Source organism: Capra hircus, chromosome 6 (genome assembly GCF_001704415.2).
Source record: "Capra hircus breed San Clemente chromosome 6, ASM170441v1, whole genome shotgun sequence".
Taxonomy (NCBI): domain Eukaryota; kingdom Metazoa; phylum Chordata; class Mammalia; order Artiodactyla; family Bovidae; genus Capra; species Capra hircus.
The window spans coordinates 117215167-117237193 of record NC_030813.1 but is presented as its reverse complement, the minus strand read 5'-3'; positions in this window follow the sequence as shown (position 1 = coordinate 117237193).

Genomic DNA, 22027 nt, shown 5'->3' with positions numbered 1-22027 from the left:
CAAAGTAACATGTGAATAGGCATGATCTTGGAATCAGATGAGAAAGAAGGTAGTCACCACAGCAGACACACCGTCAGAGGTTGGCTGAGCATCCCCAGGGCCACCAGGCACCAGGGCTTCTCTTGGACCCAGCGTGGGCCCCTCCCCTTGCTCGGGGGCTCGCCCCCCAGCATGCTCCACGGTCCTAACTCTGCAGACCCAGCCTGGGGCACAGCTACATCCCCCACCTATCTTGTGGTTTGCCTTGCTTTCTTGCCTGAGCTCTCAGACTCCCCAGCAGCCTGGAGGCGGCCCCCTTTCCTGGACACGGGACCCACGTGGCGGGGGGTGACCCAGGAGGATGTGGTCTGAGCAGCCTGCTCACCCTGGACGGTTCCATTCGCTGGGAAGAGCAGCATTACTAACAGCGAGCTTCTCGAAGGAGACGGGCAGTGACCAGATGGAGGCTCACTCTCCCGAGCGGTCTCGTGGCCGGGCTCCGTCTGCTGTCTAGCCCGTCTGAGCCCCTCCTCACAGGCCTGCGCGGCACTGGCGTCTCCTGCCCCACCTTGTTCATTTCAGCCTCATGTTTTGTTTTCCCTTAAAACTCAGATTTCCTTTAAAACTCACAAGCAGACACACTTACACTCCCCTGGCCCTCGAAGGAGGGTTTGTGTGATACACGGTCTTGTCCACACCAGGCCCTACTGGGTTGGCCAAGCTCAGTCCCCACGCCAGAGCCAGCTGAGGCGCCACTGTGTGGAGGCTGCAGGGATGGAATGGCCAGGGGGCTAGGCTGTCACACGGCCCCCGGGCTGCAGGTGTCCTCATGTGACACGTGGGGCGAGTCACACCTGACTCCACGCCCAGGGCAGGGTGAGGGCCCCACCTGGCCAAGTGTGGCTGCCACACCGGGCGGGCCCGGCTGTCCCTGGACACGGCCACCTCTAGGCCACTGGCCACCAGGCAGGACGGCACAGGCCTGAGCTGCCAGGACACGTGGGGCCCAGGCAGGCCGAGGCCGTCGGCTCTGACCCGCCCCCTCACGCGGCACCCCCCCGCCGGGCCGGGGCTGGCTCTGGTGCTGGCGCGGCCCGGACGGAAGGTCTGAGCGGGAGCCTCGGGCGCTGGGCTGCGGGTTGCCTACGGCAGCGTGTGCACTGCCGTTCGGATCTGTGCTCAGTCTTGCCTTTCCAATGAAGAGAGCTGCCAAGAGGAGAGTCGGGGTGCTGGTGCTAGTGGCGAGCCGAGCGGAGAGGGCAGGAGGCACGAGCCCGATTAGACGCCCGTGAGACTGAAACTCCAATGTGAAAAGCACCAAAGCTGAAGAATAAGCGCCGCTAACAACGTGGCTTCGGGGTTTTTCTCTGAAAAGTGAGACGAGGTGATGGAAGAGGGGAATTCAGAGCTGAGGACAGACCAGGCCCCAGACCCACGGAGCCAGGGCTCCACCTGCAGGAAGCCTGGAGGCGGCATCACGAGGGCTCCGGCGAGTCCCCTCTGGTCCCGCCGCCCTCGCCCCTCCTGCCGAGCTGTCTGCCCTGCACGGCGCCCACATCCCCGTCTGGGGCATCACGCTCACCCTGCAGGCGTGTGCCCAGGCAGACCGGCTAGCACCACCTGTGCCCTCAGGAGCACTTCTGACGCCCGCAGCGTGGAGGCCAGGGCGGAGCACCGCCTGCCCTGCTCAGCCCCCCAGGGCAGAGGATCACCTGCTCTCAGCAAGCTCGGCCGTGGGCTTGACCCAGGTGACAGGACCTAGGGCTCTGGGGGCAGGTCTCAGCTAACTGCGACGTGAGGCCCATAGTTCTGTCTTTCCAGCCCGCCATGTCCGAAGCCACATGGGGCGAGGAGGGCGCACCTGGCCCACGGGAGGTCACGTGAAGCCCACGGCTGGAGACACACGAGCCTGCACGTTGACAGGGTCAGAGATGGATCCTGCCCATGAGGCCACATCGCCAGCCTCATCCCTGCCGTGGCCTGGACCAGCCCGCCACCTCCCAGAAGCCTGTCGCAGTCCCCAGCAGGGAGGTGGGGGCTGGCTGCCTGTAAGGAGGTCCTACGGCATAAAGAGCAGACACATCACACTGCTGACCCAGACAGCCCATGACCATTTATTCACTCGCGTGGCTGAGTCGCTCCGTCGGGAAGCAGCAGGCCGGCGGCACGGACACTCAGACGGGAGGAGCCTGCTGTCAGCTGTGCCGAGTCCCCCGTGGACGCCCAGACGAGGGTGAGCCTCTGTCACTCGCGTGCAAGCCCCCCGAGGCCTGCAGGCCCTGCAGGGAGGCAGGGCCACTGTGAGGGGCCGCGGGGGCTCTCGCCCTGGGCTCCAGCTGCTCCCTGGGCCCCGCCTACCTGGACGCTGCCTCTGCATCAGCCCTGAGACGCTGATGGGCTGCCTGGGTGCTGCCCCTCTGCCCGCCGCAGGCGCCGGGCTCTGCCTTGGCCACTCACAGGGCATCTGCAGGGCTGGGATCCTAGCAGCAAATTTGATAGATAAAATCAGCAGTGCCTTTGACTGAGTGGTCATTCAAGGGTCGGTTGCGTCTCAGTTTCGAAGGGCACACGGCCGGCCTGGGGCCATGGGTCCAGCGGGAGCAGCCCACACACAGCGCCCAGCAGGCAGCCTCATGGGAGGCCCGGTCTGGACTGTGGTGACCCTAGCAGGGGTGCCGAGAACCGCTGCTCACTCACAGGGCCCAGCACCCACATGGGTCTCCCAGGGTCCTCTGTGCTGATGCTGAGAAAGGCAAGGTACAGCCAGGAAGTGGAGCAGAGGGCATCTCCCTGAGGGTCAGAGGGCACGGAGCGGGATGGGGCTGGCTGTCTGGGGGTCAGAAGGTGTGCATAAGGGGGCTGGTTTCCTGGGGGTCAGAAGGCATGGAGTAGGGGGACCGACTCCCTGGAGGTCAAAGGGCATGCACCTGGGGGCTGGCTGTCTGGGGGTCAGAGGGCACGAAGCAGACCCCTGACATGGAATGGGGTGAGTGGCCTCGGAGGTTTGGGTTGCGGCCTGTATTCAGGCAGGCAAGGGGATGGCTTTGTCAGTCACAGGCAGGGGGCCAGAGGTCTGGGGGCCAGGGGTCTGGGCGGTGCTAAATGGCAAAGTGGAGACAGGCTCTGGGTGAGGGGCGAGCGGGAAGGAAGGGTCTGCCGTCTGCAGAGACTGCCTGCACGCCCAGGGCTGAAGAGCCCCCGGGGGAGGCGGCCCACGCCTGGCACGTCTGCCCCTGCACGTGGTGTCGCCGGGCTGGGCACGCTGTGGGTCCTTCCCGCTGGAGCCCCTCGGGGCAGCACCTGCAGAACGGCCACCTGCCTGCTGGGAGGCGCTGCCGCCCCCGGGGCCCTGCAGCCAGGGTGGGCCCTCTGGGGTGTCCGTGACGGGGGCCCACGTCACCTCTCAGCTTCAAGAACGTGAGGCGGCGCCCACAGCACAGCCTCCCTCAGAGCCCGGGACGGGACCAGCAGGGTCCCGGCGCCCCCCAGAAACCAAGGGTGGGACCCACCTGGGCGCCTGAGGCTCGCTGGAGCATCGGGGCATCAGGCCAAGGTGCTGAGGGCGGTGGGCGATGCTGCCTGCAAGGACAGACCGGGGGGCTGTGCCCATCGCCGCCCCCAGCCAGGACCCCCCAAGTTCCCGTCTTCTCGCCTGAGCAGGCGGTCTGAGGCCACTGCCCCCCGCGCCGCTGCCCACGGCTCCGTTCGGGAAGGACGCTCCTGTGTGTGGCAGCTCTCGGCCCACGTCTGGACCTGTCACCCTGAAGGCCACTGGCAGGGAGGCCCCTCTGGCTCTGAGGAGAGCAGCAGCCACAGGCAACGTCAGGCGCCGGGACCACTGTGCGGTCTCCACCCAAGGCATGGAGGCTTACCCTCTGACTTCTGCCGTTGACCCCTCCCGGCTAGTAAGAAGCTTCTGTTAAAGATGTAAATGGCCCCTGGCGTGCTTCAGCCACACCAGGGGGCAAGTATGAAAAAAACTGTTCTTTCGAATACCTGAATTCTCCAGCATCTCAGTTCTGGAGTTGCATCAGGAGGAAGTGGGAAAAAGAAGACACCAGCGTTTAGCTGAGGCTCTGTGTCCCCTCGCGTACCCCTTCCGTGACCAACCTGGACCAGAGAGGGTGACTGCCTCTCCCTCCCATGGCCCACGGAGGTCTCATCTCTCCGCCTGGGGCAGTGCGCACTGTGAGGACACAGCCCACCGCGGGTTGCCGCAGGAGACCCCCAGAACGGCTGAGAGCCAGGATGAACCATCTCAACAGCTGCGTTCACCACGCCTGCCGCTTCTGGGGCTTTACAGGGTCTGACAACCTGGGGCCTCACTGACCCTGGAGGGACGGCCCCCCTTCCCCGCCGCTCCAGGTGGGCTGGCTCTCTGAGGTGGGCCCACTGTGCCCGTGACCCGTGCGTGCCTCTGACGTGAGAGCAGCCAGGCCAGGGCTGACTCCTGTCTGCGGAGACACTCAGCCCAGACAAGTGGGGCGGCCTTGCCACCCGCCAGCCTGTGTGCCCCCGCCGCCCCTCCGGGGCCAGCCCCCGCCCCGGCTCTGGCCCAGGCCTGCACCCGCGCCTCCCAGGAAGCCCTGCAGCCTGCTCCCGGGGACTGTGAGTCTGTGCTGCCCGCGGCTCCCACCCTGCTGGCCTCCCAGAGAAAATCGCGTGTTCGGTCTCCCACGCTCGCGCCCCGATGGCCAGCGGCAGCAGCTTCTCACCTGCGCTTTACACGACTCTGTGGGGACGACTATTGTTAACACCGCCGAGAACCCCAAGGCCCTAGGAGGTGAACTCACGGGCTGTGTGGGCAGCGGTCTGAGCCCAGGAAGACAGGTGCCAGGCCCACAGTTGGTGGCCTTTCGGATCTTGCCTGAGAATCAGGGACCCTGGGGTCTCTGTCCTGAGGGTGCTGACCCCAGCGCCCAGCAGGCCGGGCGGCGGCGGGGCCGGGTGGCACCGAGCAGCTGTTGCAGAGCTGGAGCTGCGGCCCAACTAGAGGCCAGCGGCCCGCTGAGGACGTCCCCCGGTCTGGGCCAGGGTTCAGTTCAGGAACGCGGGGGGCGTGACTGAGGGAGTCTGGCAAGACTTCCTTTTGAAAAATGCAGATGGAGACCATGTTGACACTTAAAGAGGGGACGTCTCACTGCCGGGCACGTGGGGTGCTCGCGCCCGTGACGCCAGGACGGGGTCCCCTGGACAAGACCCTGGGCGCCGACAGCTGGGGGACCGAGGCGCACGGGCTCATGGACGGGAACCCGGAAGGGAGTCGAGCCACGGTCCTACGGCTTCCATTCTTCCAGGAGTGTTTGCCAAGAACTGACTTCAGCTGCCACAGAGCTGAAATCTATGAGGAGACTGGACCATTCCAGGACACCGCCAAGGCAGCTGACAGCCCCGCACCCGGACACCCACTGCCGCCGGGCTGGGGAGGGGGCTCCCTCGCCTGGGCTGAGAGAGGGCGGCTAGGAACCTGTGGCTTTGCATCTGGGGTCGCGAGCAGGAGGAAAGGGCACGGCGCTGTGGCCAGCACGCAGAACCCCAGACCAGCCACAGCCCTCCCGGGAGAGTGGGGAGAGGCCTCAAGACTTGCACCATTTTGAAAAGCCCTCCAAAATGAGCAAAGGGCGGAGAGTCCTCAGCAAAGAGAGTATTTCCTCACACATGGGGACACAGGGACATGAGCACAGGGTTGATGGCGACTCCTGGTCAGAAACTCGGGGCCAGACAACAGGACGACCCTGCACGGTGCCACCAGCTGAGACTCTGCCCAGGGAGCGTGTCCTCAAATGAAGACAACGCTGTTCACAGAAAGCCAAAACCTAGGAGAGCTCACTGCTGGCCAAGCTGCCCCACAGTGAAGTCGCGCTTGGGTCGGAGAGTGACGCCACAGGCACGCGGCTCTGAGGGGAAGGAGGTGGGTGCAGACGCCCATGGAGCGGGCCTGACTCCTCCTGCCTCTAAGACAGTGAGCGTCTCTAAAGGGGGCACGAGAGCCGGGCTGTGGGCTCTTGTCACCCGCGGCTCCACATCATCAGAGCCTCTCGGATTGGGGGGAAACTACTTGATCAGAACTCGGTCGGGTGGCAAGAGAGGCTACGGCTCCCCAGGCACGAGAACCACAGGACGGTGCCTCCGGTCGGCTTGGCTCCGCGTCGCCCTGCAGGCTCGGCTTCAGCCACGACCATCTCTGTTTCCGAGTCCCGAGGCCGGCGTCCCAGGCAGGTCTGAGTCCTGGAGATCCGGAGGATCCCAGTTACCGCCTGCGACGCGCCTTCGGGCTGTGTCCTCACGTGACCTCTTCCCGTGTGTGCGTCTCCCAGGGAGGACACGGATCCAACCGGATTAGGTCCCACCCTCAGGGCCGCGCTGACCTCCAGAAAACCCCAGCTCCAAACACAGCCTCGAGGGACACAGTCCACAGCAAATGGCGCGCTGAGAGCGGTGAAAGCCAGTGGCGGCAGCTGAGGGGATTCAGACACACACGGAGCCCCACACGGCAACGAGAACACAGCACAGACGCCAGTCCAGGCCCACTCACAGCCGTGCTGGCCCAGCGACCGAACGCGCGACGCAGAGGCGCAGATCACGAGCACGACCCAACCACGCGTGTCCACGGGACACACTCTCTAGGTCCAGAGACGCAAATGGGTGAGAGCAAAGGACAAAAGCTGCCTCCTGCACACCGCACCCGATCCGGAATTCCACAAGGCAAGTTCCACTGCCAGACAACTCATTCCTCAGGCTCCAGTTCACGAGATAAGCGCGGGGCTCACACGCCGAAAACGAGTTCACGAGACAAGCGTGGGGCTCACACGCCGAAAACGCCAGTTCTTCAGGTCACTCAGGGGCCGGTCAGTAGTCAGGTCTCACTGAGGGGAGGCGCTCGAACCACGAGCTCCTACAAAATCCCACAGGGAGAGTCTGGTCAGCGGATCTAGGGTTCACGCGGAAACGCACCGCGCTCGGCACTCAGTCGCCAAGCCGTGTCCCGCTCTTTGCGACCCCATGAACTGCAGCACGTCAGGCTTCCCTGTCCTCCACTATCTCGAGTTTGTAAAGAATCCGCCTGCAATGCGGGAGGCCCTGGTTCGATTCCTGTGTTGGGAAGATCCCCTGGAGAAGAGAAAGGCGACCCACTCCAGTACTCTGGACTGGAGAATTCCATGGATTCATGGGGTTGCAAAGAGTCGGCCACGACTGAGCAACTTTCACTTTCCCTTTCTTTCCGAGGAACATCTTTTTTTTTTTTTTAAGCAAAGTGTTTTATTCAAAAGCTTCTCAGCACCATCTAGTTGTCAGAAAGAATGGATGATACCCCCTTCTTGTGCCCCACCCAACTCCCAATTCGAGGCCGGAGTTAAACCATTCGGCGAGAGCTCCCTCTAATGATTATAATTCAGATCATGGTAAGTTTTTGGTTGTTCTCTCACCCACTTTCTCTAACCCTCTACTTAACCACGACTCAAGGAGAGCCGTGTTCTCCACAGTTCAGAGCACCTGGAAGGAATCATGTCGATTTTGATCACCCTCCCATTCCCGGGCCAGTCGAGGCACACAGAATCACCCTGACAAACTGACTTCAGTGACGCCGCCTCGGAGGGACAGCGACACTCTCGGAAGCATGCAGTTTCGAGAGCTCGGATATCAGGGCACCTTCCCCCGACTCGACTCTAGGAGCAAGGCCCTCTCCAGACAGATGTCCAGCAGGTTGCAAGTGGTGCCGACATTCTGGGCCAGTACGAACTGAGGGTCGGAATTCAGTTTCTGAAGCAGAACCGCTACCTTCTCCGAATTCAGTCCTGCTGGAATACCTGCTCCGTTCAGGGCGCCCATGCTGCCCGGCAGGGGGACGGTAGTTTTGGAGTCCTCAGGCTGGTGCCGGGACGGCACAGCACCTCGCAGACTGGGCGGTCCGACCTGCCTCTCGCACCCGGAGCGCCAGCCAAGGAACATCTTTTAATGTCACGGTTATATCTACCACCTGCGGTGATTTTCACGCCCAACAAAATAAAATCTGCCACTGTTTCCATCGTCTCCCCATCTGTTTGCCACGAAATCATGGGACCAGACGCCATGGCCTTTGGTTCTGAATGTTGAGTTGAGACAGGTTTTCACTCTCCTTGCTCACCCTCATTAGTAGGCTCTTTAGTTCCTCTTCACTTTCTGCCGTTCAGGTCAGGTCAGGTCAGTTCAGGCGCTCAGGCATGTCCGACACTTTGCAACCCCACGAACTGTACCATGCCAGGCCTCCCTGTCCATCACCAACTCCCAGAGTCTACCCAAACCCATGTCCATTGAGTTGGTGATGCCATCCAACCATCTCATCCTCTGTCGCCCCCTTCTCCTCCTGCCTCCAATCTTTCCCAGCATCAGGGTCTTTTCCAATGAGTCAACTCTTCGCATGAGGTGGCGAAAGTATTGGAGTTTCAGCTTCAGCATCAGTCCTTCCAATGAACACCCAGGAATGATCTCCTTTAGGAAGGACTGGTTGTATCTCCTTGCAGTCCAAGGGACTCTCAAGACTTTTCTCCAACACCACAGTTCAAAAGCATCAATTCTTCGGCGCTCAGCTTTCTTTATAGTCCAACTCTCACATCCATACATGACCACTGGAAAAACCATAGCCTTGACTAGACAGACCTTTGTTGACAAAATAATGTCTCTGCTTTTCAATTTGTCGTCTAGGTTGGTCATAACTTTCCTTCCAAGGGGTAAGTGTCCTTTAATTTCATGGCTGCAATCACCATCTGCAGTGATTTTGGAGCCCAGAAAAATGAAGTCTGACACTGTTTCCACTGTTTCCCCATCTATCTGCCATGAAGTGATGGGACCGGATGCCATAATCTTAAGTTTTCTGAATGCTGAGCTTTAAGCCAACTTTTTACCTCTCCTCTTTAATTTTCATCAAGAGGCTCTTTAGTTCTTCTTCACTTTCTGCCATAAGGATGGTGTCATCTGCATATCTGAGGTGACTGATATTTCTCCTGGCAATCCTGATTCCAGCTTGTGCTTCATCCAGCCCAGCGTTTCTCATGATGTACTCTGCATAAAAGTTAAATAAGCAGGGTGACAATATCCAGCCTTGACGTACTCCTTTTCCTATTTGGAACCAGTCTTGTTTCATGTCCAGTTCTAATTGTTGCTTCCTGACCTGCATACACATTTCTCAAGAGGCAGGTCAGGTGGTCTGGTATTCCCATCTCTCTCAGAATTTTCCACAGTTTATTGTGATCCACATAGTCAAAGGCTTTGGCATAGTCAATAAGGCAGAAATAGATGTTTTTCTGGAACTCTCTTGCTTTTTCCATGATCCAACAGATGTTGGCAACTTGATCTCTGGTTCCTCTGCCTTTTCTAAATCCAGCTTGAACATCTGGAAGTTCACGGTTCACGTACTGCCGTACTGCTGAAGCCTGGCTTGGAGAATTTGGAGCATTACTTTACTAGCGTGTGAGATGAGTGTGCAATTGTGTGGTAGTTTGAGCATTCTTTGGCATTGCCTTTCTTTGGGATTGGAATGAAAACTGACCTTTTCCAGTCCTGTGGCCATTGCTGAGTTTTCCAAATTTGCTGGCATATTGGCAGCATTTTCACAGCCTCATCTTTCAGGATTTGAAACAGCTCAACTGGAATTCCATCACCTCCACTAGCTTTGTTTGTTGTGATGCTTTCTAAGGCCCACCTGACTTCACATTCCAGGATGTCTGGCTCCAAGTCAGTGATCACACCATCGTGATTCTCTCAGTCGTCAAGATCTTTTCTGTAGAGTTCTTCTGTATATTCCTGCCACCTCTTCTTAGTATCTTCTGCTGTTAGGTCCCTACCATTCCTGTCCTTTATTGAGCCCACCTTTGCATGAAATGTTCCCTTGGTATCTCGAATTTTCTTGAAGATATCTCTGGTCTTTTCCATTCTACTGTTTCCCTCTATTTCTTTGCTTTGATAACTGAGGAAGCGATCTCTCCTTACTTCTTTATCTCCTTATCTCATCTCTCCTTGCTATTCTTTGGAACTCTGCATTCAAATGGGTATATCTTTCCTTTTCTCCTTTGCTTTTCACTTCTGTTCTTTTCACAGCTATTTGTAAGGCCTCCTCAGCCAGCCATTTTTCTTTTTTTGCATATCTTTTTCTTGGGGATGGTCTTGATTCCTGTCTCCTGTACAATGTCACGAACCTCCGTCCATAGTTCATCAGACACTCTATCAGATCTAGTCCCTTAAATCTATTTTTCGCTTCCACGGTATAGTCATTATAGTTCTGCCATTAGGGCGGCATATCTAAGGTTACTACTATTTCTCCCAGCAATCGTGACTTCAGCTTTTGCTTCGTCCAGCCCGGCATTTCACATGATGTGCTCTGCACAGAAGTTAAATAAGCAGGGTAACAATATACAGCCTTGGTGTACTCCTTTCCCAATTTTGAGCCAGTCCATGGTTTTATGTCCAGTGCTGTTGCTTCTGGACTTGCATGCAGGTTTCTCAGGAGACAAGTAAGGTAGTCTGGCATTCCCATCTCCTGAAGAATTTTCCAGTTTGTTGTGATCCACAGTCAAAGGCTTTGTGTTTTTCCTTTGATCCATAAGGTAGTTATAATTGTGTTTTCAAATATTTTATTCTTAGATTTTTTTTTCTTTTGCTGATTTCCAACTTAATTCCACTTTGGCCCCAAAATACCCTCTGTGTAACTAGTTCTTCCCAAGTGTCAGGGCCTGTCTTATACCCCACTGCAAGGTCCTCTTCACAGAACGTCCAATCTGACCTTGGAAAGCCTTCCTCTGCTCCCCCACCTGACCCACTGCTCGCAGAGGCACCTGAGTTGTGTCTCAGCCAGTCTGCACCTCCGGGCATGAGGCAGGTCCCCCGCAGACAGCACATAGCAGGCGGAGGTCTCTGCCCTGGTGGGCACTCACACCAGACACTGTCCAAGGCCGACGCTGCGTGTCCACTTCACTGCTTGTTTCTGCCTCTGAGCGGGAGCGCGTGCTCCCAGAACGCACTTGGCTCCTCCCAGCACCTGTCAGCCTCTGCTTCGGGCACCTGCACCGTGGTCTGGTGTGCACACCTTGGTGAGCACTGCGCCCTGTCACCACGAGGCTCCCCGCACTGCTGGTGGGTTTCTCGGGCGTCATCCAGTGTGGGGTCACTCCTTTCACCCTGACCGCATCTGCGCTGCCGCTGGAGCACGTCTCAGGGGTGGGGTCGCCTCTTCACTGGCAGGCCGGCCGCTCAGCGTGGGATCAGAGGGGCCGGCGTCGGCCTGCTCCCGCCACCATGCCGTCTGCTCTCTCTGCCTCAGTGCTCTCTGCCCGTCGGCTTCTGTTGCCTTCTAAATGCTTTTTAATATAACTGCTTCCATTCCTCCAGATTTAAAACGGTCCTTTCCTTTTTTGTTTTTTAAAAGCTGAAGTACGGTTTACTCGCAATGTTGTCTAGTTGTAAGCGTGTAACTACGTGTTCCAGTTACACGTTAATCTGTTCTTTTCCATCACGGGCTCTTACAAGATGCTGACAGAACAAAGAGGCAACAAGGTCCTGCTGCGACAGCACGGGGAACTGCGATCACCATCGGCCAGACCCCAGGCTCCTAAGGGGAAGGTGCTGCTAGCAGCAGGCTTGGTGCCTTGGGCCCGCAGACACTGATATGAGACCGACCCCTGCAGGGAAGTACCAAGGTGGGGGCCCAGAATGCCCAGTGCCCAGAAGGCAGGCCGCCTCCGTCGCCAATGGAATGGGTCAGCAGGAAGCAGGCAGTGCTTGACGACGGGGAGAGGAGGCTTCACAGGGGCTGAGAGGTGCTGCGTCCACGGAACAAGCAGCTGGAACCCTGACTGGTGGACATGCCAGCTGCACAGGACGGAGGTGGGCAGGAGGCGAGGAAGCGCCTGGGAGCAACTGCCAGCCTGAGATCCCAGGAGCACGGGCAGGGAGACAGGAAGGCGCAGGCCTGACCTGCACCCACGGTTTCCTTCTGAGGCTGGGCAGAAGGAAATCAAGTGCCAACCAGGTGCTCAGGTGCCAAGGGGGCACCAACAGGCCCTGGACGAGGCAGCGCAGAACACCCACACCTCGGGTGACGCTCAGGACCTCAGCCTCAGCAAGAGGACAGGAAGCCAAGGGCAAACGTGCGGCAGCAGCGGAGAGAGCGAGCTAAGGCGCTGAGGCTGGAGAGGAGTCAGCGCTCGGCTCACGCGTGTGCGCTTCCACAACGACACCGAGGGATCTTCCGGGGAGGGACTCGGGGAGGACAGCGTGAGCCTGAGCCTGAGCCTGGTGCTCATGCTGACCCCAGGAAGGGCCGGGCGCTCACCCGCGGCCACGCCGACAGCCACCAGGAGGCGCAGAGGAACCGGCAGTGAGGCAGGAGCGGCCCGCGTTGGGGGCAGGGTAGGCCTTGCAGCAGGTGAGGTCTGGGCGGGGCGAGGCGTCTCCACTTACCCATGCGTCCATCCCGAGGTGGGCTGAGCAGCGAGATCCGCGGCGGGCCAGTGGCGACCTCAGGCTGCCTCATAAAGAGAAAGTGACCGCTGACGCTCCAGACTGGCTCAGGAGCAGAGACTGTCCGTTTGCTAAGAACACAGATCCTCAGTCGCATCTGCCTGACACACGGCAACGCTGTGTGTGGGAACGCGGCCGCTGGCGGCGTTGCGCCCGCCGCCCCTGGGGCCCAGGTGGTGAGTGGATGAAGGCTCCACCGGTGACTTTAAGGATCTCACAAGAGGAAAAGTAAACCAAGTTCTTGGCTGGCATTAGGAATTCGAAAATCCTGAGTAATCCTCACTTTGGGAGCGTCTCATCACCTTGAAATCCAGATGCTGGCAGACACTGGCAGGCGGTGGCGAGGGCAGGCCCGCTCTGCACTGCGCACCGGCCAGGCGGGGCCCCAGCCCACCCTGCTGCCCGGAGCCCTCCCACTGAGCGGGAGGGCCTGGCGGGGGGCACACACCTGCTGGGGGCCAGGAGCCTGGGCCTGGCACTGCTGCTGCTGCCCGCCAGCCACCAGCCCCGTGACGCCAACGTGCCCTCGCCCCGCCCCCGTGCCTGGCACCACAGTGCTCCTTTGCTCCAGCGTCACGCGGTGAGCACCAGCTGTGGCGGCCTCAGTCCAGGACCCCCTCTGCCAACAGCCCCACCCCGGCCTCACCTCTGCTGGCAGGATGACAGCCTCGGAGAGACCCCCAACACTGCAAGTGGGGTCACACTGCCCAGCAACCCGGTGTCCACCCACGGGAGCAGCTCCCCGCCTCTGGGCTCCAGCCCCTGCCCACCCAGCACAGGCTGACACCTCACAGAGCCCGAGGGGAGGACGGGGCTGGCTCCACGTGACCCTCACTCACCGCCGAGGCTGCAGCAAGGCTGGCTGTGAGCAGACCCCACCCCACAGCCTTCCCACGGCCGCTGCGCTCAGAGCCCCTCCGGTTTGGGCCCCCTCCTGGGCCCTCTCTGCCCCCTGCTCCCACCCCCACCTCTGGCCTGTCCTGTACTTGGTGCCCCGTGTCCGGCACGGGCCGACTCTGAGAAGTTAGTCACAGTACGGGGACAAGATTGCTCCTGTCGGGCAGAATCCGAGCGTCCTCTCTCCTCATAGGCCCAGGCCCTCTGTTCGCGGGAGGGTCCGTGATGGTACACAGGAAGACTTTGCAGGCGCGGGGCGTCCAGTGCCCAGGCTGGAGAGGGCGTGAGCGCAGCAGCAGCAGGAACTGAGGCGTCACGAGGCCACCGGGCCAGCAAGAGAGGGGGTACCCCCACCCAGGCCGCACCCCAGCCTGCCCATCAGGCCTCTCCTTGGAGCTGCCTGGCGACCGGCTGCCTCTGCGCGTGTGCCATGGGACAGCTATCCACGCCGGGAAAGACCACCCGTGCAAAGCGCCTGGGGCCACACACGTGAAGTCAGTATGCTCACCTTTCTCCTCGGAGAGGGCGTGAAGTCGACTTCCATGGACTCTGCCCTGTTACACAGACAGCGAGACAGCCACGGGTGACTGCACTGAAGTGACAGAAACACATATGCACACGCGCACAAATGTGCACGCACGAGGCCCTGTGGGCCCCCTCCCTACAGCTGCTCAGCACTCCCAGAGTGTGGTGATCGCAGCCCCGCCCCGCCCAGCAAGGCCCATAAAGCAGACACACTTGCCCAAGACACGGAGGCGCCCACTGTGCGGCTAGAACGGCCCTCCTGTCTCCAGCCCCCGTCCATCCCAGGAAGGGCCGCTTGGCTCCTCCTCGCCACCTGCACCGTCCCTGGGCTCCCCCACCTCCTGCTGGACGTCTGGGGCGGGACCACTACCTCTGTCCACCCTATGGCCCGGCCCACATGTTTCACGCGTGCAGCACTCAGTCACACCAGCTCCCTAATAAACCTGCTCCAGGCTGGCGGGGACAGGCCAGGCCTTCTCGCAGGAGCACAGGGCAGCTAGGAGGGGGGCCTCGCTCTCCACTTTCTGAAGAGCTGGGGACAGGGGTGTGGCCTGCCGGGCACGGCCAGGGCACCCCCATCAGCCTTGCTGCCCACGGGCCCAAGTGCACATCTCCAAGAAAAGCACTTCACCAGGGGCTCTAGGTCCCAGAGGTTGCCACCGGCTCACCCCTCCCATCCCAGTCAAGGAAGGGCCCACCCCTCTGCTTGGAGATGGGCGCGAGCGGCGAGGATGGGGCGCCTGCGCCCAGTGCCTACGCTGGGGGTGGGGGCTGAGGACGCAGACCTCTCAGAGGCTGGTGAGCCACGGGGCTGGAACAGAAGAGGTCCACTCGGCCTTGCAGAAGGTGCTGTGAGGAGAGACCCGGTGCTGGAGCCACGGGCGGACCCAGCACCTCTGCCACCCTCCCCCCTTCCAGGCATCACTTCACTTACTTGAAGCTGCAGTTTTTACTGTGCTGAAAGCTGTTTGTTGTGATGACCTCACCCTAAATAGACGGAGAAAAGGCGTTATTGAATCACAAACGTTTACATCCAGATAATTCCTTCCAACCTGAAGTAAAGAAAACAGAAAGGACCCATTTCTCCATGACACGCTCTGGCCCCTCCTCACCTCGGGAACCTGCACGGGCCTGGTCCACCCCAGAGGGGCTCCCGAGTCCCCAGAACACACAGCAGACAGCGCTGAGAACACAGTGGGCGCTCCCTAGAAGCCTGCTGAGCAGGACCGGCTGCTGGGCCCAGCTCCCAAAGGACACTCGTGCCTGCTTCCAGGTGACCTCGTGAAACAAGCTGGGTGCTGGTGTGTGGGGTGGACAAGTGTCCATGGTCCCCGAGACAGAGCCAGAAGCAGAGACACCACCGGGGCAGGTGGGAAGACCCCGGCGCGCGTGGTCTGGGGCGAGGGTGCCAGCTATGGGGGCTGGGGGCACAGGTTCTTCCTGGAGGGAGATGTAAGCCACACCAGTGCAAGCGGAGTGAAGTGGTCAGTGGGGGGGCCTGGCCCAGAACCCCCCGCGCCACAAGCCGCCCACCCGGAGATGGAGGGAAACAGGCAGACTCGAATCTGGAGACACCAGGCCTTCCCACCCACGCTGCATCCCCTCCCTTCCGCGTGCCCCCAGGACTCACCTCTGCAGCTGCTCCACCCGCAGTGTCGACTTCCTGAGGGACTCCTCCAACTGAGAAATCTAAACACAATTGAATGACTTCCTATCACCACACAGGCCGGGTGAGAGTTTAGCGGGAACAAGTGAATTCTCAAGTTCTTAAACCAGGAATCAGAATGCAGGTGACGTGGCCGAGGCCCTCGCACTTTTTGTGAGAATTTGCACCAAGTCCACTTCACTTTTTTTGGTAACCCACTACAGTGTTCTTGCCTGGAGAATCCCAGGGACGGCAGAGCTTGGTGGGCTGCCGTCTCTGAGATCGCGCAGGGTCAGACACAACTGAAGTGACCCAGCAGCAGCAGCAGGTCACCAGGTGTGTTGGAAACCGGCTGCAGGAACCTCTTGGGAAGTGCACAGCCCGGCCTGGCACCACCCTGCCCCGCGGAGCAGCCTTCGGGCAGAGCGCCCCTGGTGCCCACCCACTGCCCTCTCCACCCGCACGGCCCAACAGGGGGCTTCAACCCAAGTTACAGCTGAAGTGCCATATTTGTTTTCCCTAAAGCTTTTTCTTCTTTAGAGTTTCAAAACCAAGCGAGGAGGATGCTCTGGGGATAAGCAAATGCGTACTAAACCTCCTTTTGTGAAGCTCGGTCAGAACAACTTTATGCTCACATTTATCAAAAAGCACCACAGAAACCATGGGGTGACCATGGGTCTGTACTGATGCCCAAAGTGGAGGCGAAACCACGCTTGGGTCCCCAGGTGGCTGCATGGCTGACCTCAGAGAGGAACCGTGCAGCGGGCTGAGCGTTTGTAGGCAGACACCACCCAGCGGCCTATGCCAGGAGGGGTAACACAGCCACCTCGCTCCCTGTGGCCCGCTGACTGGAGTTACCTTTTCTCCGTAGAAGGCTAACAGTCTTCTTCTGTGCTTTTCTTGAAATTCTGAGATCTGAGAAGACAGCATGTGTCAGCTGCTGCAGAGGCTGAGGCTGGGGGCTTCCTGAAGCCCCAGCTCCTCCCCAGACACTGCCCCCCTGCTGCCCAGCAGCCAGAGCGGAAGCCGAAGACCCCAGGCTCAGTGGGCAGCCCTGGCCGGACGAGCTCTACCCAGAGGTGGTGAGCACCATGGGTTCCACGTGGAGACCACGTGGGCGTGGCGGCTGCTCTGCCTCCCTTCCACGTGCTTCAGTGGTGCTCAGGACACAGGACGGGACACGACCCACATGGGCCAGTCACCACGTGCTGCCCCTCAGGTAGCAGCCACTGGATCACAGGAGCCCCCTGACCAGAACTTCACTGGGCAGGGATGCCACCAGGTAGGCTGCCAGGGCCACGCTGCTCTGAGCCCAGTGAACTTTACTAGCCGGTCAAGGCCAGCAGTGCCTGAAATCACCACCACCTTTGGTCTCCAATTATGAGCCCCAACCTCCACGTCTATGGAGCAGAGCCTGGACTGTTCCTGGACGCGCCAACGGACGTCAGGAGGGAATGACGGACACTTGTGGGAAGAGAGAGCTGTTCATCCATGTAGTTATCTGGCTGTGCTCAGTCCTGGTTGTGGCGTGCAGGGTTTTTCCACCTTCTTTACAGAGTGCAGAATCCGCAGTGACAGCATGCGGGATCTAGTTCCCTGACCAGGGACAGAACCCGGGCGCTTGCACCGGGATCACAGAGTCTCGGCCACTGGACCACCAGGGAGAGCTATTCTGCAACCTTGGGCTTTTCGGACGACAACCACCCTCTTGAAACACTGAACCGTTTAGGCCTAATTCTTGCTGTCATCTGTGCAGAGCTGAGAGACAGCGGAGACGATACTGAGCAAGCTGGCTGGGGCAACATCAGCTAAGCGCCTCCCAGGCACTGCCTGCCACCAGGGCGCTGCCCCTAGGCGCGCAGACGGCAGGGCATGCTCCCAAGGCTCCCTGGTCCGGGCCAGACGGGGCGAAGAGGCCCTCCTGCCCGCCTCAGGGTGGGCCGCCGCAGGTGGGCGGCACACACCCTCCCGGGGCCCCTGCTGCTCTGGCTGCTGCCTCGTCAGGGGGCTCAGAGCCCTCACCGTCGGGGACCCACCCCACAGGACAAGGGCGCGCGTCTCCACCGAGAGGTGCGGCAGTGGACACCAGCTCTGCCTGGAGCGCCCGCCCGTGGAGACGGTGACGGGAGGGTGCCCAGGGCTGCTGCTGCAGGAGTCCTCACTGCTCCCGAGGCCCCGCCCGAAGGCTCCGCATCGCACCGAGAGCCTTCACGCCTGCTGCCCCCGCCAGGGCCCTCGCAGGCAGGCTCTGAGTCCTCACTCATCAGCCGGGGACTGTTTCTGTGTCTCCCTCTGCCTCCCCTGGCCGGGACTGGAGGTGAGGGCCGTGCCCCCGGGAGGGGCCTGAACAGGTCTAAAGTGCCCTTCCCGTCACTGAAGCAAGACAAGGTGACAGTCACCTCTCTCAGCTCACTCCTCCGAGGGCCCCACGCTCAGGGCAAGAGAGACCGATGTCCTAAGCTGACCTCTGAACGCATGCCTTGGGGCAGGGCCCAAACAGGAGCAGCACCGCCTCTGGGCGTGGCCCTGGTCTCCTGCTCAGCAGCGTCTGGGAGACCGTCATGGGGAACCCCACCTGAGGCACTGGGCCCAGCAAGGCCCGTGGACAGGCAGCTTCCAAGGGGGACCTTGGTGAGGACAAGCATGCAGGGCTCTGAGATTCAGATCCATCAGGACAGGAGAGGCCACAGCAGGAACAGGGCCATGGGCAAAGCTGACCGTGGGCAAGAGGCCGGGGAGCGGGTGGTCCCTGAGCAGCAGGTGGGAGCAGCCCCACTGAGGGCAAGGGCTTCGGGTGTGCTCGGGCGTAGCCATGCACCACCTGCCCTGGGTGGGGGCCAGCCTCGGGATTCAGTGTTGGCCTGACCGACAGAAACAAAACAAAACAGGGCTTGAGCCCCAGCTGGAGCGAGACAGAAGTGAGCCTGAAGAGACTCGCACAGAGGCTGCAGGCTATGCCGCCAGCAGCCCACCAGGGGTCGCGAAGGGAGCTGAGGAGCTGGCCATGGCCACGCCCCCTGGAGCCCGGGATGGTGGGAGGACACATGTCCTTGGGCCAGGTTATGGTCTGGGAGCAGCACAGGCCAAGGGCGTCTGTACTGAGGGGTCAGGAGAGGACGCGCAGGCATGAGGAGGGGTCAGGAGAGGATGCGCAGGCACGGGGAGGGGTCAGGAGAGGGTGTCAGGAGATGCAGCCCCCTGCCCAGTGTCTGGACGCCCCCATCCCACCTTCCAGACCCAGAGCTGCGGCCCAGCCCTCAATCCCCGAGGCAGCGTGGGCGTCCTGCCCGAGCAGCCGCTGTGTCTCTCGCCTTCAGACACGGGAGCGGTGCCCGGCCTTCCCAAAGTGGGGGTGGGCGCAGACTGGACTCCCACCCCACCTCCAGGGCCTGGGGACTTACCTGGGAGGTCTCCTTGGCGTACTTCCTACACAGGCCGTCTATGCCCATGAAGAGCGCCTGAATGTCGGAGTCCGTCTGAAAGAGAAAAGGCTGCTTCTGCCGACACTGCCTCCAGGCCCAGAGGGCCGCGGCGCTTCAGGGCCGAGACGGGCCAGGACACCATCACAGCGGCTTCCAGGGACACCGAGGACGCGGGGTGTGGGTGCAGGGCAGCGCCACCTCCTAGGGGACCAAGGGTGGCGCTGAGGAGTTTCGGGCGGCTGGGGTTGGGGCAGCTGGGTACAAAGGTGGAATCAGAAGCAGGAAGAGCAACGGGCACAGTCTCTAACTCTCACAAGATGTGTTGAGTTACTTCGGTGTAAACATGACAAAAGAGGGTGCATGAACCGGCACCTGCCCACCGGCACACCGCCTGCAGGCACGCCTGCCTCTCCTCCCCACCCACCCCCCGGCAGCACCAGGGACACAGGGGCGCAGACAAGGACACACGCGGGCCCATGCACGGTGGAGCGACGGTCGTGCTGCACTCAGGGAGAGAGGCCCGCAGCAGCAGTCGGGAAACACTCGAGGGGCCAGGGCCCCAGGAGCTGCTGGAGGACCTTGTGGAGGGGAGGGGGTGGCCGCTTCATTGGAGACGGGGGCAGCTGCTTTGCAGGTGGGGGCAGCTACAGAGGAAACGGCCCCAGACTCTGCTCAAGGCAGGGGCTGGGAAGGGCGCCGGCAGGGCAGGGGCCTGCTGCAGGCGCTCCGAGTACATGCAAGCCCCCCACTCGGATCTCCATCTGAGACCCTGGACAGCACCCGACGCCCCGAGCCCCGTACTTTGAAGAAAACAGGACAGAAGTCTGCCCCCACCTCCAAGGGCCCCAGTGAGCCCTACACACAGCGGCAGGGACCCCAATGATGAAGACTGGACTGATGCCCACGGAGGACCAGGCCCCACAAGGAGTCCTTCCCAGGCCCTGGGGGAGGCGAGGGTGTCAGTGCTGACCTGCCGGGGCCCAGGGCTTCCCTGGGGAAACAGGGATGGGCACCCCCAATGGCACAGAAGGGACAACTGCAAGCCCTATGTACGGAGAAGGAAATATTAATAGAAAAATTCTGAGTGTCATTTCATTTAATCTTTTCAACAATGTAATGAGGGCCCCAGAGCAGATGGGAAAGAGACTCTTCCAGAAGCCCACAGCTAGGATGAGAATCTGCTCTGGGTCTGCTAGACTCCAGAGCTGGGCTCACGCTAAGACACGCTGGTTACTCCCTAGAAGCTTATACGGGAGAACAGTTCCTCCAAGTGTGGACTGTGGGGTATTAATACGTGTTCCTTGAAAAAGGATTCTGTCGCAAACGCATTTGAGTAGCGCTCGGTGGAGAAGGTTTAACGAAATGATGCCTTCTTTCTATTTTGAGGGCAGTGTGGTGGCTAAGAGCCCTGGCTGGCTTTGGAATCAGTCAGACTTGGGTTCTCAGTGCCCCTCTGTCTCTCTCTTTTTTTTGTTTGTGATGATTAGGGAGACATTTTGCGCCACCACCCTACCCTCCCATCCCACCAGGCCTCTCTTTTCCCTACTTCTAGGAATTTATGCTCCAGAAATACTCTTACAAGTATGCAGAACTATGGTAAAAAAAAAAGTTCATTTTAAGACTGCAGCAGTAAAAACTGAAAAACCAAAAGGCTTTCCTGTCACACCAGCAGCCACCTTCAGAGAATGTGAGTGTGTGGACACGTAGTGCCAACTGAGAAACACCGCTTTGTCAAAGTCCCACCGACACCCAGAGCAGGGCCCACACTCCTGCTTGTTGTCCTTGGGAAGCAGGAGTTGGGGACTTTCACATTCTGTTATGGTTTTCTGTTATGTTTGAGGTTTGAGGTAATTTTATGTTTGTAATCAGAAGAAGAACTTTTACAGATTAAACATCAGATCAAATACACATCTTGGGACCTAAACTTGAAAGGATCAACTTTACTCCCTCGACGCTCTTAACTAGAATGGACCCCAGGGAGACCAACCCCACCACCATGAGGAGCTGCAGGGGCCGGCGCCCCACGCCTGTCCCCGGCGCCCCACGCCTGTCCCCAGCAGTACACGGGCTCTGGTGAGGAGACAGCTGTGTGAGGGATTCAGAACCACTAGTAGACTTTATACAGAAAGTCTGCGCGATCTCCTAGCACACCAAGCAAATCGACAAAAGTTGTAGACACCACAACTGAGTAAAAACTGAATGTCACACTTAGAAAGAACCACCGATTAACATTAACATACTACAGACTTCAACTCACGTGTTTCGAAAGTAGAACTGTACGACAAGCAACTTTACAAATCAAGCATTCATCCCTTTCACCTGCAAAAGAAAGCAAACTCGATTATAGTGAACAGTACCTTTAAACACACGCAAACGCAGACCTTAAATTACAGCACTTCTCGTAAGCGTACAGGACTACAGGCCTTGCCGGGGACAAGCCTGGGGGCATGCACACAGTTGAAAAAGAATTATATACTAACAATTCATTTTTTCTTATTTTCCAAATATGCTCCAAACAGTGGTCACACAGATCAACAACACTTAATCTTAGCTCAGCCCAGATTATCTCCCACAAGCATATTTTACAGGAATAAAACGGGGATAACTTGGCTGAAAATTTTAAACACTACGAAATGAAAGCCCCCCCCACCCCCACCTGACAGTTCCAGGGTTCTGCTCTCCCCTCGGCCTTGGCAGCAGCACTCCTGTGAGGGCCAGGCCGCACTGGGAGCTGAGAGTAGAGGCGGCTGGACCGCTGGCCACCCTGCCGCCCCGCCCGTGCTCAGCCTCCTCCCACTCACTCCCTCCTGCCCATCCTCCACCGCCTGGCCCTGGACGCCGCAGCGGTCGCTCCTCAGCCCCCTCACTTCCAGCTCCTCTCTGGCCCTGCCCAGTCCTCACAGCCTCTGATCTTGGTTTCTCCACCAGGCAGCTCGGAGGCGAGGCATCCACACCCGACTGGCCCAGGTCCTCCTAGGCAGCATCAACAGCCCAGTCCCAGGGCTGTCCCCTCCACAGTCATCGCCTGAGAAGGAGGCCCCATTAGGCGTGCCTCGCTCCCCTTGCC